We start from the raw sequence: 14,300 nt of genomic DNA, 5'->3' as shown, positions 1-14,300 counted from the left end.
TCTGTTCTTCTTTTTCAACTTCTCTTTATGAATGGGATCATCCCATATTCTTTCTGACTTAGCTCACTTAATGTAATTCCTTCTAGCTCCATTCAAGATAGGTCAGAGAAGTTGAGTTCATTGTTCTTAATAGCTACATAGTATTCCATTATGTATATATACCACGGCTTTCTCAGTATATTACCTGGCCCATGATTTGGCTAGTGGATGAAATGCTAAACTCTCACTCAAGTATAAGGTCTTAAGTTCAGTTCCCTGCATTGCAGGTGCCAGAATGATGATCTGAATTTTTTCACTTAAAAAAAATTTTTTTTAATTATCTTTATTTATCTATTGGATAGAACCAGGCAGAAATTGAGAGGAAAGGGGGAGAAAAAGAGGGAGAAAGACAAAGACACCTGCAGCCCTGCTTCACCACTTGTGAAGCTCTCCCCCTGCAAGTGGGAACCAGGGGCTTGAACTGCAGTCACTGCACACTGTGACATGTGTGCTCAACTAGGTGCACCATCACCCAGAGCTGAACTTTTCTTTCTCTCTTTATCCTTTTATTCATTCACTCACTCACTGATAAAAAAATTTTAAACTAGATTTCCTGCAATGTACCCCTGAGGACACTAATCTGGAATAATCAATACATCTTAACATTTTATGTCATTTAGTTACTGAGTCCTGAGAGGTAGATTACCTGGTACCTCTTTTAATGCATTGCCAGAGAGTGAACTCAGGGTTTCATATGTGCATGACTACCACAGAACAATCTTCCTTTCCCAGTTATTTCTTTTCTTTTAAATATTTTTTTTACATTTTTATTTATTATGGTTTGAGACAAAGAAAATGGGTAGAGAGGGATGGGGGAGATAGAGAGGTAGGTCCCCACAGGTGGGAAATAGGGGTTTGAACCCCAGTGCTTGTGCACTGTGTGCTCAGCCAGGTGCACTACCACCTTGCATTTTTCAGGACCTGTTCATTTATTCCCTAAGAGAGAGGAAGCACAAAGCACTGCTCCAGAATCCATGGAGTTCACTCACTTTATTGCCCTTAGTTGGTGCCAGAAATTGAACCCAAGACCCCACACATAGGAAGACAGATGCTATACCACTGACCCACCTCCTGGCCTCCAGTTTATTGTTTTAACAAAGTTCCTACATTTGTATCATTTAGAAATATTTTAGGCTCCAGGACCTTGCACATATGCAGTTTTACAATCCTGAATCTTTTTTTTTTTTTCTTTTTTGTATTCAAATAGAGACAGAGAGAATGACAGACACACTACATCACTGAAGCTTTATACTCAACCATGTTCAAGAACCTGTGTTCAAGCATCTGGTCCCCACCTGCAGGGGGGAAGCTTCCTAAGTAGTGAAGCAGTGCTGCAATTCTCTCTCCCTCCCTCCATTTCAATATCCCCCCTTCTCTCTTGATGACTCTGACCCTATCCCAAATAAATAAAGTAAATAAAAATATTTAAAAGTAAAATGAGAGAGTTAGTTTTTAGATAAGTATTTCTTCCAGGTTAGACAATCCGAAGAAGATGGTGTGTGGGTGAGAGAGAGAGAGAGAGAGAGCGAGATTCTCCATTCCTAATTACACTGAAAAACAATCTGTTTTCACCCCATGCTGTCATCTTCATCCTCCTCCAGGGACCAGGGCTTCCTACATCTAGCAGGATTGTGCACCTTTCACCTCTTTGGCCTGTTGAATTGGCAGAAGGAGGATGAGCCAAGGGAGTCTCCTTCCTTCTTTCAGTCCTGCTCCCCATGAGGGCCTTGCTTCACAGAGCAAGACGCCAGGCACTTGCTTTCACCAATAATGGCTTCATTACATTGAAAGGAGACGAGAGTGACCTCAGTGAAATAGACTTCCTGACCCCAGCTGACCTCTGACCCTCACCCTGACAGCCTCTAAATCTTTTCCTTCTGACACATCCCCCACAAGGTATAGGCAAGAGGAGGAAATTATGAGCTTGCTGTAGCCCCTGTCCAGCAACTGTAACTCACCTGGTGTCCTCTTGCAGGGAAACTTGTATGACCAACTGCATTTTCCCTCATGACAGCCAGTCTTTTCAGTGATCTGCATTGTAACACTAGACTGGCCTGTGGGTCACAATTCATCCAGCTGTCATTTACCTGGTATCCATTTGTATGTGTCCAATCAATGTCACATAGCAGGAACACAGGAAAAAGGGTATCTAGCAAAATGCTGTCATCTAACTTGCTTTTCCCTGTCTGAGTTACTGTTTATTGGGAATTGGTTATATACCAAGTGCAAATTAAGTAATTTGTGACTATATAGTTTTCTACTTAACTGACTTGATGCAATCCCCATTTTATGGGACAGGACACTGAGACTTAATGGGATTAAATGACCTAGGCTTGATCACAAAGAATGCATCTCAGATCTATCTTTCCCAATGTTCTTTTTTTTTTTTTTACTTAAAAAAAAACAGTTGAAGTAATTAATGCATGTGGTTAAAAAAATCAATTAGTATTGAGAGAATTATAATGAAAAACAACAGTTCCCTGACCACCCTACCCCCTTTTCTCCCATGGGTAACCACTCTTTAAATCATTACTTCTGGGGGATAGTTCTGTATCTCTGCATAACATGCATGTACCTCTGTTCCTTGATTTACCAATTTTAGATATTATCTATTGATTTCCTGTTACAGAGGATGAGGACTTACCTCTTTCAGGACCCAACTTCCCTTTCCCTTTTCCTTTCAGCACAGTTAAATCATCATTCTCAACAACATCAATAACCAATGCTAGCACTATCATAATTATGGAAATGCCTGCTATGTTTCCAAGTAGTATTCTAGGATAGAATCTGTCTCTCTTTCTCTCTTTCTGTCTTTCTTTCTTTCTCTCTTTCTTCCTTTCTTTCTTTCTTTCTTTCTTTCTTTTTTCCTCTTCCAGACCATTCCTCATTCTTTGGCTCTGGTTTAGGATGGTATGGGAAATTGAGCCTAGGATCTCAAAGTCTGAGCAATGAACATCTTTTGCATAACCATTATGCTATCTCCTCAGCCTGAGATTTCTCTTCTTTCTTTCCTTTCTCCTTCCTTCCTTCCTTCCTTCCTTCCTTCCTTCCTTCCTTCCTTCCTTCCTTTTTCTTTTTACACCAGAGCACTGCTCAACTCTGGCTTATGGTGGTAAAGCTAGTTGAACCTGGGATTTGGGAGACTCAGGCATGAGAGATTCTTCGAATCACCATTATGTTATCTACCCCTGCCCCAGAACCTTTTTCCTAAAGTTCCATCCTGATTATTCTTTTTTTAGATTTATTTATTTATTAATGAGAGAGGACAGGGCAGGGGGATATGTGATGCTGAGGATCTAACTCGGGAGCTCATGCTTGGGAATCTAATGCTTTATCCAATGTGCCACCTTCTGGGCTGCTATTCTAAAGCAAGCAAACAAACAAAAACAGTCTCCTGAGGTTCAGAGAAAAGATGCCCCCATTTTTGTATTGTGAGAGAAAGATTATTTTTCAAAAAGAATGGGTGGCAGTACACCTGGTTAAGTGCACACATTACAGTGTGCAAGAAGAATCTGGGTTCAGGGTGGGGGAGATAGCATAATGGTTATGAAAACAGATTCTAATGCTTGAGGCTCTCAGGTCCCAGGTTTAATTGCCCCACACCACCATAACCAGAGCTGAGCAGTGCTCTGATAAAAAAAAAAAACTGGGTTCAATCCCCTGTTGCCCATTTGCAGAGAAAAAGTTTCACAAGCAGTAAAGCACTGCTGCTGTTGTCTCTCTGTCTCTCTCCCTCCCTATCTCCTTCTTCCCTCTAAAATTCTTTCTGTCTCATCAAACAAAATAAATGCATTTAATTTTTTTAAAATCTTTATGTATTTATTAGATAGAGACAACCAAATATTGAGAGGAAGGGGGGATAGAGATGGAGAGAAAGAGAGAGATACCTGCAGCCATGTTTCACAACTCATGAAGCTTCCCCCCTGCAGATGGAGACAGGGGACTTGAACCCGGGTCCCTACACATTGTAACATGTGCGCTCAACCAGGTGCACCACCACTCAGCCCCAATAAATAAATTTTTTAAAAATAAAGAAATTGTATGGAAGTATACCCCTGTTATCAAAATAGAGAAAACAGATATTTTATTTTTTTAAATATTTTAATTATTTATTAATGAGAAAGATAGGAGGAGAGAGAGAGAGAGAGAGAGAAAGAACCAGACATCAGACTTCCAGAGGCAGAGCTACGAGCAGCAGATCGCTCTCTCTCCTCTCCTCTCCCGGATCAACTAGGAATACCAAAGGAGAACACCCAGGACTGAAACAAGACAGGACTAGAATGACCACAGGAACCCAGTAAATCACCGGTGAGTACAAACACGTGTGGCTGTGACAGAGAGGAGAGAGGAGCCTAAGGAGAGATTAAGTGACTGCTAACAGTTCAGCAGTTTATGGGTTGAGACACCACCTTCAGTCTGCTCCTCACAATAAGGAGACAGTTTAAGGGAGGAGAGGACTCCCCAGAGACTCACCAAGTGCAACTCTGAGTCTCTGTTGCTACTACTCTCGGAATCTGGAGCAGCGACAGGGAGGGACACCAGGGGACAGAGATCTAACCAGGAAACTCAGGAGAAGACCTATACCTCAGTGGCATAGCTGAGGGGCTGTGAAAGTCTCTTTGCATAACCACTGGATTATCTCTGCCACACCCTGCTTTATCTATTGGTCAGGAATCAGTGATTAAGCTAAGAATCCTACTGATAGTTTAAAAGCCCTCAGACTCCCATAGCCTACAGGGAAGAAAAAAAAGAGGCTTTTAAACCACTGAGCTCCAACTCAGGGACTGAAAAAACTGTTAACTTCCACTACTGTGAACCCTTTAATTAACTTACTTAGACACAAGTCAATCCAGGCAATAGTGACCAATAATTTGAAAAGTACTGATAAAGGGAACTCATAACATAATATATAAAATGGTTAGAACAACAAGAAAAAATATTGGAGACTCGAACCAGGACAAGAGTCCAGCTAAAAGTCCTCCAGAGGGTAAGCACAAAATAATGAGTTCAACATCCAAACATTAGCTAAGGAAATAATAACAGGAGTGAGTAAAGAATTTGAAAAAATTGTAATTAGAAATACAGGAACAACAAATGAGAATATGGAAGAAAATACTAATTATCTCATGGTTATTAGAGAGCTGAAAGCTGAAATCGCTGAGCTAAGAATGCAACTAGTTGAACAAGCTAAAACAGTATCAGAACAGGGAAACAAAATAGATGAACTCCAGAAAACAGTAGAGGGCAGAGAGAATAGAATCTATGAGGCTGAAGACAGAATTAGCAAGATTGAGGATGAATTAGAGACAACTAAAAAAGAAGTAAGAGATCTTAAAATGAGATTAAGAGATGCTGAAAACAACAACAGAGTCCTATGGGATGACTTCAAAAGAAACAATATACGCATTATTGGCATACCAGAGGAAGAAAGAGAAGGAGAGGAAGAAAGCATTTTCCAGGCCATAATAGCCGAAAACTTCTCTAGTCTAGACAACATCAAAGACATAAAGATTCAAGAAGCCCAGAGGGTCCCAAACAGAATTAACCCAGACCTAAAGACACCAAGACATATCATACTTAGAACGGAAAGGAATAAGGATAAAGAAAGGATCCTCAAGGCTGCAAGAGAAAAACAGTCACCTACAAAAGAAAACCCATAAGATTAACAGCAGACTTCTCCATACAAACACTACAGGCCAGAAGAGAATGGCAAGATATCTATCAAGTGCTCAATGAGAAAGGCTTTCAGCCAAGAATACTATATCCTGCTAGACTGTCATTCAGACTAGATGGAGGCATCAAAACCTTCTCAGACAAGCAACAGTTGAAGGAATCAACTATCACTAAGCCTGCCCTGAAAGAAGTTCTGAAAGGTCTCCTATAAACATTCAGACCACCACAAATAGGACATATATCAAAACACTCTAAACTCTACAAGAATGGCGTTAAAATATCTTCAATCTTTAATATCAATAAATGTCAATGGCCTGAATTCACCTATTAAAAGACACAGAGTAGGAAGATGGATCAGAAAACACAACCCAACAATATGTTGTCTACAGGAAACCCACCTAACTCAACAAGACAAACACAGACTTAAAGTGAAAGGATGGAAAACTATCATACAAGCCAATGGCCCACAAAAAAGGGCAGGAGCAGCTATTCTCATATCTGACATGATAGACTTTAAAATAGATAAGATTAAAAAAGATAGGAATGGGGGAGTCAGGCGGTAGCACAGCAGGTTAAGCATGTGGCGCAAAGCGCAAGGACCAAATAATGATCCTGGTTCGAGCCCCTGGCTCCCCACCTGCAGGGGAGTCGCTTCACAGGTGGTGAAGCAGGTCTGCAGGTGTCTATCTTTCTCTGCCCCTCTCTGTCTTCCCCTCCTCTTTCCATTTCTCTCTGTCCTATCCAACAACAATAATAACTACAACAATAAAACAACAAAGGCAACAAAAGGGAATAAGTAAATTAAAAAAATAAATAAATAAATAAATAAAAGATAGGAATGGACACTACTTAATGATCAGAAGATCAGTCAATCAAGAGGACTTAACAATTATTAACATCTATGCACCCCATGAGAAGCCATCTAAATATATCAAACTTCTACTGAAAGAGCTACAGCAATATATTAACAGTAACACAATCATAGTAGGGGACTTCAACACCCCACTCTCTCAACTTGACAGATCATCCAGGCAGAAAATCAATAAAGACATAAGGGAGTTAAATGAAGAGATAGATAAACTAGAAATATTGGACATTTTCAGAGTCATTCATCCCAAGAAACTGGAATACACATTTTACTCAAATCCACATGGGTCATTCTCAAGGATAGACCATATGTTAGGCCACAAAGACAGCATCAGCCAGTTCAAGAGCATTGAAATCATCCCAAGCATCTTATCAGACCACAGTGGAATTAAACTAACACTTAACAATCAACAAAAGATTAGTAACAGTCCCAAAATGTGGAAGCTCAACAGTATACTTCTTTTTTTTTTTTCTAATTTTTTAAAAATATTTATTTTATTTATTTATTTTTTAAATTTTTTAAAATAATTTATTTCTTTATTGGGGAAATAATGCTTTACATTCAACAGTAAATACAATAGTTTGTACATGCATAACATTCCCCAGATTCCAATTTAACAATACAACCCCCACTATTTCATTCATCATTTTTTTATTTAAGAAAGGATTAATTAACAAAACCATAGGGTAGGAGGGGTACAATTCCACACAATTCCCACCACCCAATCTCCATATCCCACCCCCTCCCCTGATAGCTTTCCCATTCTCTATTCCTCTGGGAGCATGGACCCAGGGTCATTGTGGGTTGCAGAAGGTAGAAGGTCTGGCTTCTGTAATTGCTTCCCCGCTGAACATGGGCATTGACTGGTCGGTCCATACTCCCAGTCTGCCTCTCTCTTTCTCTAGTAGGATGGGTCTCAGGGGAAGCGGAGCTCCAGGACACATTGGTGGGGTCTTCAGTCTAGGGAAGCCTGGCCGGCATCCTGATGACATCTGGAACCTGGTGACTGAAAAGAGAGTTAACATGCGAAGCCAAACAAATTGTTGAGCAATCATGGACCCAAAGGTTGGAATAGTGGAGAGGAAGTGTTAGGGGGGTACTCACTGCAAACTCTAGTGTACTTCTACTTTCAGGTATATATTTTGCAGTAGTTTACAGATATGTATGAACATATGCTCTCTCTCACAGAAACTGGTGTATATCTAGGTTTTGGGACTTTGTTAGAAAGTGAACCACCTGAGATAGAATTAGAGTATACTATGAAAGGAAAGGTCTCACCTGAGACCTGAAGCTGAAGGGTTGTCATTCCACACGTGAAGTCTCTGGACACAGTCTGAAGTGAAGCATGTTGAGGTGGCAATCGTTGTGTTGGGACAGTACACTTCTTAACAACTTCTGGGTCAAAGAGGAAATCAAGGAAGAAATCAAAATGTTTCGAGAGTTCAATGAAAATGAAGACACAAGCTATCAAAATATTTGGGACACAGCTAAAGCAGTCCTAAGAGGGAAGTTCATAGCTATACAAGCACACATTAGGAAACAAGAAAAAGCACAAATAAACAGCCTGATTGCACATCTTAAAGACCTAGAAGAAGAACAACAAAGGAACCCTAAAGCAACCAGAAGGACAGAAATCACTAAAGTTAGGGCAGAAATAAATAACATTGAGAATAGGAAAACCATACAAAAGATCAACAAAAGTAAATGTTGCTTCTTCGAAAGAGTAAACAAAATCGACAAACCTTTAGCCAGACTTACAAAACAAAAAAGGAAGAAGACCCAAATAAATCAGATAGTAAATGAAAGAGGAGATATCACAACAGACACTGCAGAAATTCAACATATCATGCGAGGTTTCTATGAACAACTATATGCCACCAAGCTAGAGAACCTGGAAGAAATGGACCATTTCCTAGATACCTACCAGCTTCCAAAACTAAGTAAAGAGGAAGTGGATAACATGAACAGGCCCATCACAGCTAACGAAATTTAAACAGTTATCAAAAATCTCCCCAAAAATAAAAGTCCTGGACCAGATGGTTTTACAAATGAATTCTACAAAACCTTCAAAGAACTAATACCTCTACTTTTAAAAGTCTTCCAGAAGATTGAAGACACTGGAATACTCCCTGCCAGCTTCTATGAAGCCAACATCACCCTGATACCAAAAGCAGACAGGGACACAACCAAAAAAGAAAACTACAGACCAATATCTCTGATGAACATAGATGCGAAAATATTGAACAAAATTCTAGCCAACCGGATACAGCAGTACATCAAAAAGATACCCTTTATTGGGGGATTAATGTTTTACAGTCACCAGTAAATACAATAGTTTGTACATGGGTAACATTTATCAGTTTTCCACATAACAATACAACCCCCACTAGGTCCTCTGTCATCCTTTTCCAGGACCTGTAGCCCCCCTCCTGAATCTTTAAAAAAAATATTTTTTAATTTTATTTATTTTGTTTGATGGAACAGAGAGCAGTATAAAGGGAAGAAGGAAACAGCAAGAGAGAGAGAAACAGAGAGACACCTGCAGCCCTGCTTCACCACTTGTGAAGCTTTCCCACCACAGGTGGGGCTGGGTAGCTTGAACCCAGGTCTTTGCATACTGTAATGTGAGCACTTAACCAGGTGTATCACCACCCATCCCCCCCCCCCCAGAGTCTTTTACTTTGGTGCAGTACTCCAACTCCAGTCCCGATTCTGCCTAGTGTTTTCTCTTCCGATCTTGTTTTTCAACTTCTGCCTGTGAATGAGATCATCCCATATTCATCCTTGTTTCTGACTTATTTCACTTAGCATGATTCTTCAAGCTCCATCCAAGATAGGCTGAAAACAGTGAAATCACCATTTAAAAAATATTTATTTATTCCCTTTTGTTTCCCTAGTTGTCTTCCTGTTGTAGTTATTATTGTTGTCATTGTTGTTGGATAGGACAGAGAGAAATGGAGAGAGGAAGGGAAGACAGAGAGGGGGAGAGAAAGATAGACACCTGCAGACCTGCTTCATTACTTGTGAAGCAACTCCTCTGCAGGTGGGGAGCTAGGGGCTCAAACTGGGATCCTTACACTGGTCCTTGTGCTTTGTGCCACATGCACTTAACCCGTTGTGCTACTGCCGAAATCACCACTTTTTAAAATTTCTTTATTGAGGAATTATTATTAGTATTTTACATTTGACAGTAAATACAATAGTTTGTGCTGGGAAATTGTGCAGATGCAGTCACATCTGCCATGTTGTCCCCTCAGGCTACTGCTAGTTCCCGCGAGAGTTGGGACATTCTCGGAGTGCCTGTTCAGCCATGTTGTGCCCTCAGGGCATTGTCTATATCCCCGATATCTGGAGTGTTTTGGTTACTCCTCCCCCCTCCCATTCTCACGAGAGTTATTATCCTATCCTGGAGTGCTATGGTTACTCCTCCCCCTTCCCATTCTCGCGAAAGCTACTTCTATAAAAGCCCTTCTTCTTCCGCACCTCACTCTCTTGCCAGCGCTTCACTCCATTGTTCAGATGCAGGAAAGGTTACTGCATGAGGCGACCATTATGGCTACCTCCACGTGGCCCAACCTGCCTCTCTAGCACTCAACTCTGAGATGCCAGTGCAAATAAAGATTCGTGTTTCCTCTTCGCTCCGGACCCCCTCTCTCTCTTCTCCGCGGCCTGCGCACAACAAGTTTGTACATGCATTACATTTCCCAGTTTTCCACATAACAATACAACCCCCACTAGGTCCTCTGTCATCCTTTTTGGACCTGTATTCTCTCCCACCCCTCACCCCCCACTCCAGAGTCTTTCACTTTGGTGCAAAACGCCAATTCCAGTTCAGGTTCTACTTGTGTTTTCTCTTCTGATCTTGTTTTTCAACTACTGCCTGTGAATGAGATCATCCCATATTCATCCTTCTGACTTATCTCACTTAACATTATTTCTTCAAGCTTCATCCAAGATAGAGTAACAAAGGTGAATTCACCATTTTTAATAGCTGAGTAGTATTTCACTGTGTATATACCACAACTTGCTCAGCCACTCATCTGTTGTTGGACACCTGGGTTGCTTCCAGGTGTTGGCTATTACAAATTGTGCTTCTATGAACATGGATATACACAAATCTTTTTGGATGGGTGTGTTGGGTTCCTTAGGATATATTCCCAGGAGAGGAATTGCAGGATCATAGGGTAGGTAAACTTCTAGCCTTCTGAGAGTTCTCCAGACTGCTCTCTATAGGGGTTGGACCAATTGACATTCCCACTAGCAGTGCAGGAGGGTTCCTTTGTCCCCACACTCTCTCTAGCATTTGTTGCTGCTACTTTTTCTGATGTATGACATTCTCACAGTAGTGAAGTGGCATCTCACTGCTGTCTTTATTTGTATTTCTCTGACAATCAATGACTTGAAGCATTTTTTCATATGTTTATTGGCCTTTTGGGTTTCTTCTATGATGAATATTTTGTCCATGTTCTCTCCGCAGTTTTGGGTGGGGTCATTTGTTTTCTTTTTGTTGAGTTTGGCAAGCTCTTTATATTTTGGTTATTCACCTCTTGTCTGATGTATGGCATCTTCTCCCATTCTGTGAGGGGTCTCTTTGGGTAGTGGTTTCTTTTGCTGTGCAGATTCTTTTAATTTGATGTAGTGCCATTTGTTTGTTTTTCAGTATTCTTTGTTTTTTTTTTCAATATTTATCTATTCCCTTTTGTTGTCCTTGTTTTATTGTTGTAGTCATTATTGTTGTTGTTGTTGTTGAATAGGACAGAGAGAAATGGAGAGAGGAGGGGAACACAGAGAAGGGGAGAGAAAGATAGACACCTGCAGACCTGCTTCACTGCCTATGAAGCAACTGTCCTGTAGGTGGGGAGCCAGGGCTCAAATTGGGATCTTTATGCTGGTCCTTGTACTTTGCATCACATGCGCTTAACCCTCTGCGCTACTGCTCGACTCCCTAGTCTTTGTAATTGGATTCATTTCACTGAAGATGTCTCTAAAATTTATGTGGAAAAGAGTTCTGCCAATATTTTCCTCTACGTATTTGAGTTTCTGGACTAACATCCAAGTCCTTGATTCACTTGCAATTTACTTTTGTGTTTGATGAAGTATAGTGGTTCAGTTTCATTCTTCTGCATGTTTCAAACCCATTTTTCTAACACCATTTGTTGAAAAGACTTCTCTTTCCCCATTTAATATTCTGGGCACCTTTGTCAAAGATTAGATGTCCATAGGTGTGGGGGATTACTTCTGGGCTCTCAACTGTATTCCACTGGTCAGTGTGTCTGTTCATGTTCCAGTACCAAGCAGTTTTGATGACAATGGCCCTATAATACAATTTGAGATCTGGGAGTGTGATGCCTCCAGTTCTGTTCTTGCTTCTCAACATTGTTATGGTAATTCTAGGTCTTTTCTGGTTCTAGATAAAGACTTGTAGCATTTGCTCTATTCTCCTAAAAAATGTGGTTGAGATCTTGATGGGGATTGCATTAAGTTTGTATATGGCTCTGAGTAGTATATTCATTTTATTTTATTTATTTAATTTACTTTAAAAATATTTTATTTATTTATTAATGAGAAAGATAGGAAGAGAGAGAGAAATAAACAGACATCACTCTGGTACATGTGCTGCTGGGGATTGAATTCAGGACCCCATGCTTGAGAGTCTGATGCTTTATCCACTGCGCCACCTTCTGGACCACTATATTTATTTATTTATTTATTTATTTATTTATTTATTTATTTATTTTTATCAGAGCACTGCTCGGCTCTGGTTTATGGTGGTGTGGGAGATTGAACCTGGGACTTCGGAGCCTCAGGCATGAGAGCCTGTTTGTATAACCATTATGCTATCTACCCCTGCCAGTATATTCATTTTAATGATGTTAATTCTTCCAACCCATGAACATGGAATATCTTTCCACTTCTTTGTATCTTTTTCTATTTCCTTGAATAGTGACTCAGAATTTTCAGTATACAAGTCTTTCACTTCTTTGCTTAGTTTAATGCTAATATATCTTATTGTTTTTGTTGCTATAGTAAAAGGTATTGATTTCTGGATTTCTTCTTCTAACTTAGTGTTTGCATAAAGGAATGCCACTTTTTAAAAAAAATATTTATTTATTTATTCCCTTTTGTTGCCCTTGTTTTATTGTTGGGTCATTATTGTTGTAGTTATTGATGTTGTCGTTGTTGGATAGGACAGAGAGAAATGGAGAGAGGAGGGGAAGACAGAGAGGGGGAGTGAAAGATAGACCTGCAGACCTGTTTCACTGCCTGTGAAGCAACTCCCCCGCAAGTGAGGAGCCTGGGCCCAACCTGGATCCTTCCCCTGGTCCTTGCCATCCACGTGCACTTAACCCACTGCACTACCTCTGGACTCCTGCCACTGACTTTTGTATGTTAATTTTTTAGACTGACACCTTACTGTATTGCCTGCTAATTTCCAAAAGTTTCTTGCTGGATTCTTAAGGTTTTTAAATTTTTTAATTTTTTAATTATCTTTATTTATTGATTAGAGACAGTCAGAAATCAAGAGGGTAGGGGGAGATAGAGAGGGAGAGAGATAGAGAGACACCTGCAGTCCTGCTTCACCACTTGCAAAGCTTTCCCCCTGCAGGTGGGGACCAGGGTCTCCAACCTGGGTCCTTGCACATTGTAACATCTCTGCTCAAACAGGTGCACCACCACCTGGCCCCTCTTTAGGTTTTTCTATGTATACTATCATGTCATCTGCAAATAGGGAGTGTTTGACTTCTTCTCTTCTAATCTGTATCCCTTTAATTCCTTGCTCCTGCCTGATTGCTATTGCTAGAACTTCTAACACTATGTTGAATAATAATGGTGATAGTGGGCAGCCCTGTCTAGTACCTGTTCTGAGGGGAAATGCTTCTAGTTTTTCACCATTGAGTATCGTTGGCTGTAGGTTTGCTATATATAGACTCCACTATCTTCAGGAATTTTCCATCTATTCCCATTTTTGTAGTGTTTTGATCATAAAGGGATGTTGGATCTTGTCAAAGGCTTTCTCTGCATCTATTGATATAACAATGTGGTCTTTGGTCTTGCATTTATTGATGTGATGGATCACTTTGATTGATTTACATATATTAAACCAACCTTGTATGCCTGGGATAAACCCCACTTGGTCATGATGAACAATCTTTTTGATATACTGCTGTATCCGGTTGGCCAGAATTTTGTTCAATAATTTCTCATCTATGTTCATCAGAGATATTGATTGGTCTATAGTTTTCTTTTTTGGTTTTGTTCCTGTCTGCTTTTGGTATCAGAGTGATGTGGCTTCATAGAAGCTAGAAGGGAGTATTCCTGTGTCTTCAATCTTTTGGAAAAGTTGTAATAATAGAGGTATTAACTCGTCTTGAAGGTTTTGTAGAATTCAATTGTAAAACGATCTGGTTTAGGACTTTTATTCTTGGGAAGGTTTTTGATAACTGTTTCAATTTCATTAACTGTGATGGACCTGTTCATGTTATCTACTTCCTCTTTACTTAGTTTTGGAAGTTGGTAGGCATCTAGGAACTCGTCCATTTCTTCCAGGTTCTCTAGCTCGGTGGCATATAGTTGTTCATAGAAGCCTCACATGATATGTTGAATTTCTATGGTATCTGTTGTGATATCTCCTCTTCCATTTACAATTCGATTTATTTGGGTATTCTTTTTGTTTTGTGAGTCTGGCTAAAGGTTTGTCGATTTTGGTTACTCTTTTGAA

This window comes from Erinaceus europaeus, chromosome 13 (genome assembly GCF_950295315.1).
Source record: "Erinaceus europaeus chromosome 13, mEriEur2.1, whole genome shotgun sequence".
Classification (NCBI taxonomy): Eukaryota; Metazoa; Chordata; class Mammalia; order Eulipotyphla; family Erinaceidae; genus Erinaceus; species Erinaceus europaeus.
This window is presented reverse-complemented; position numbering follows the sequence as displayed.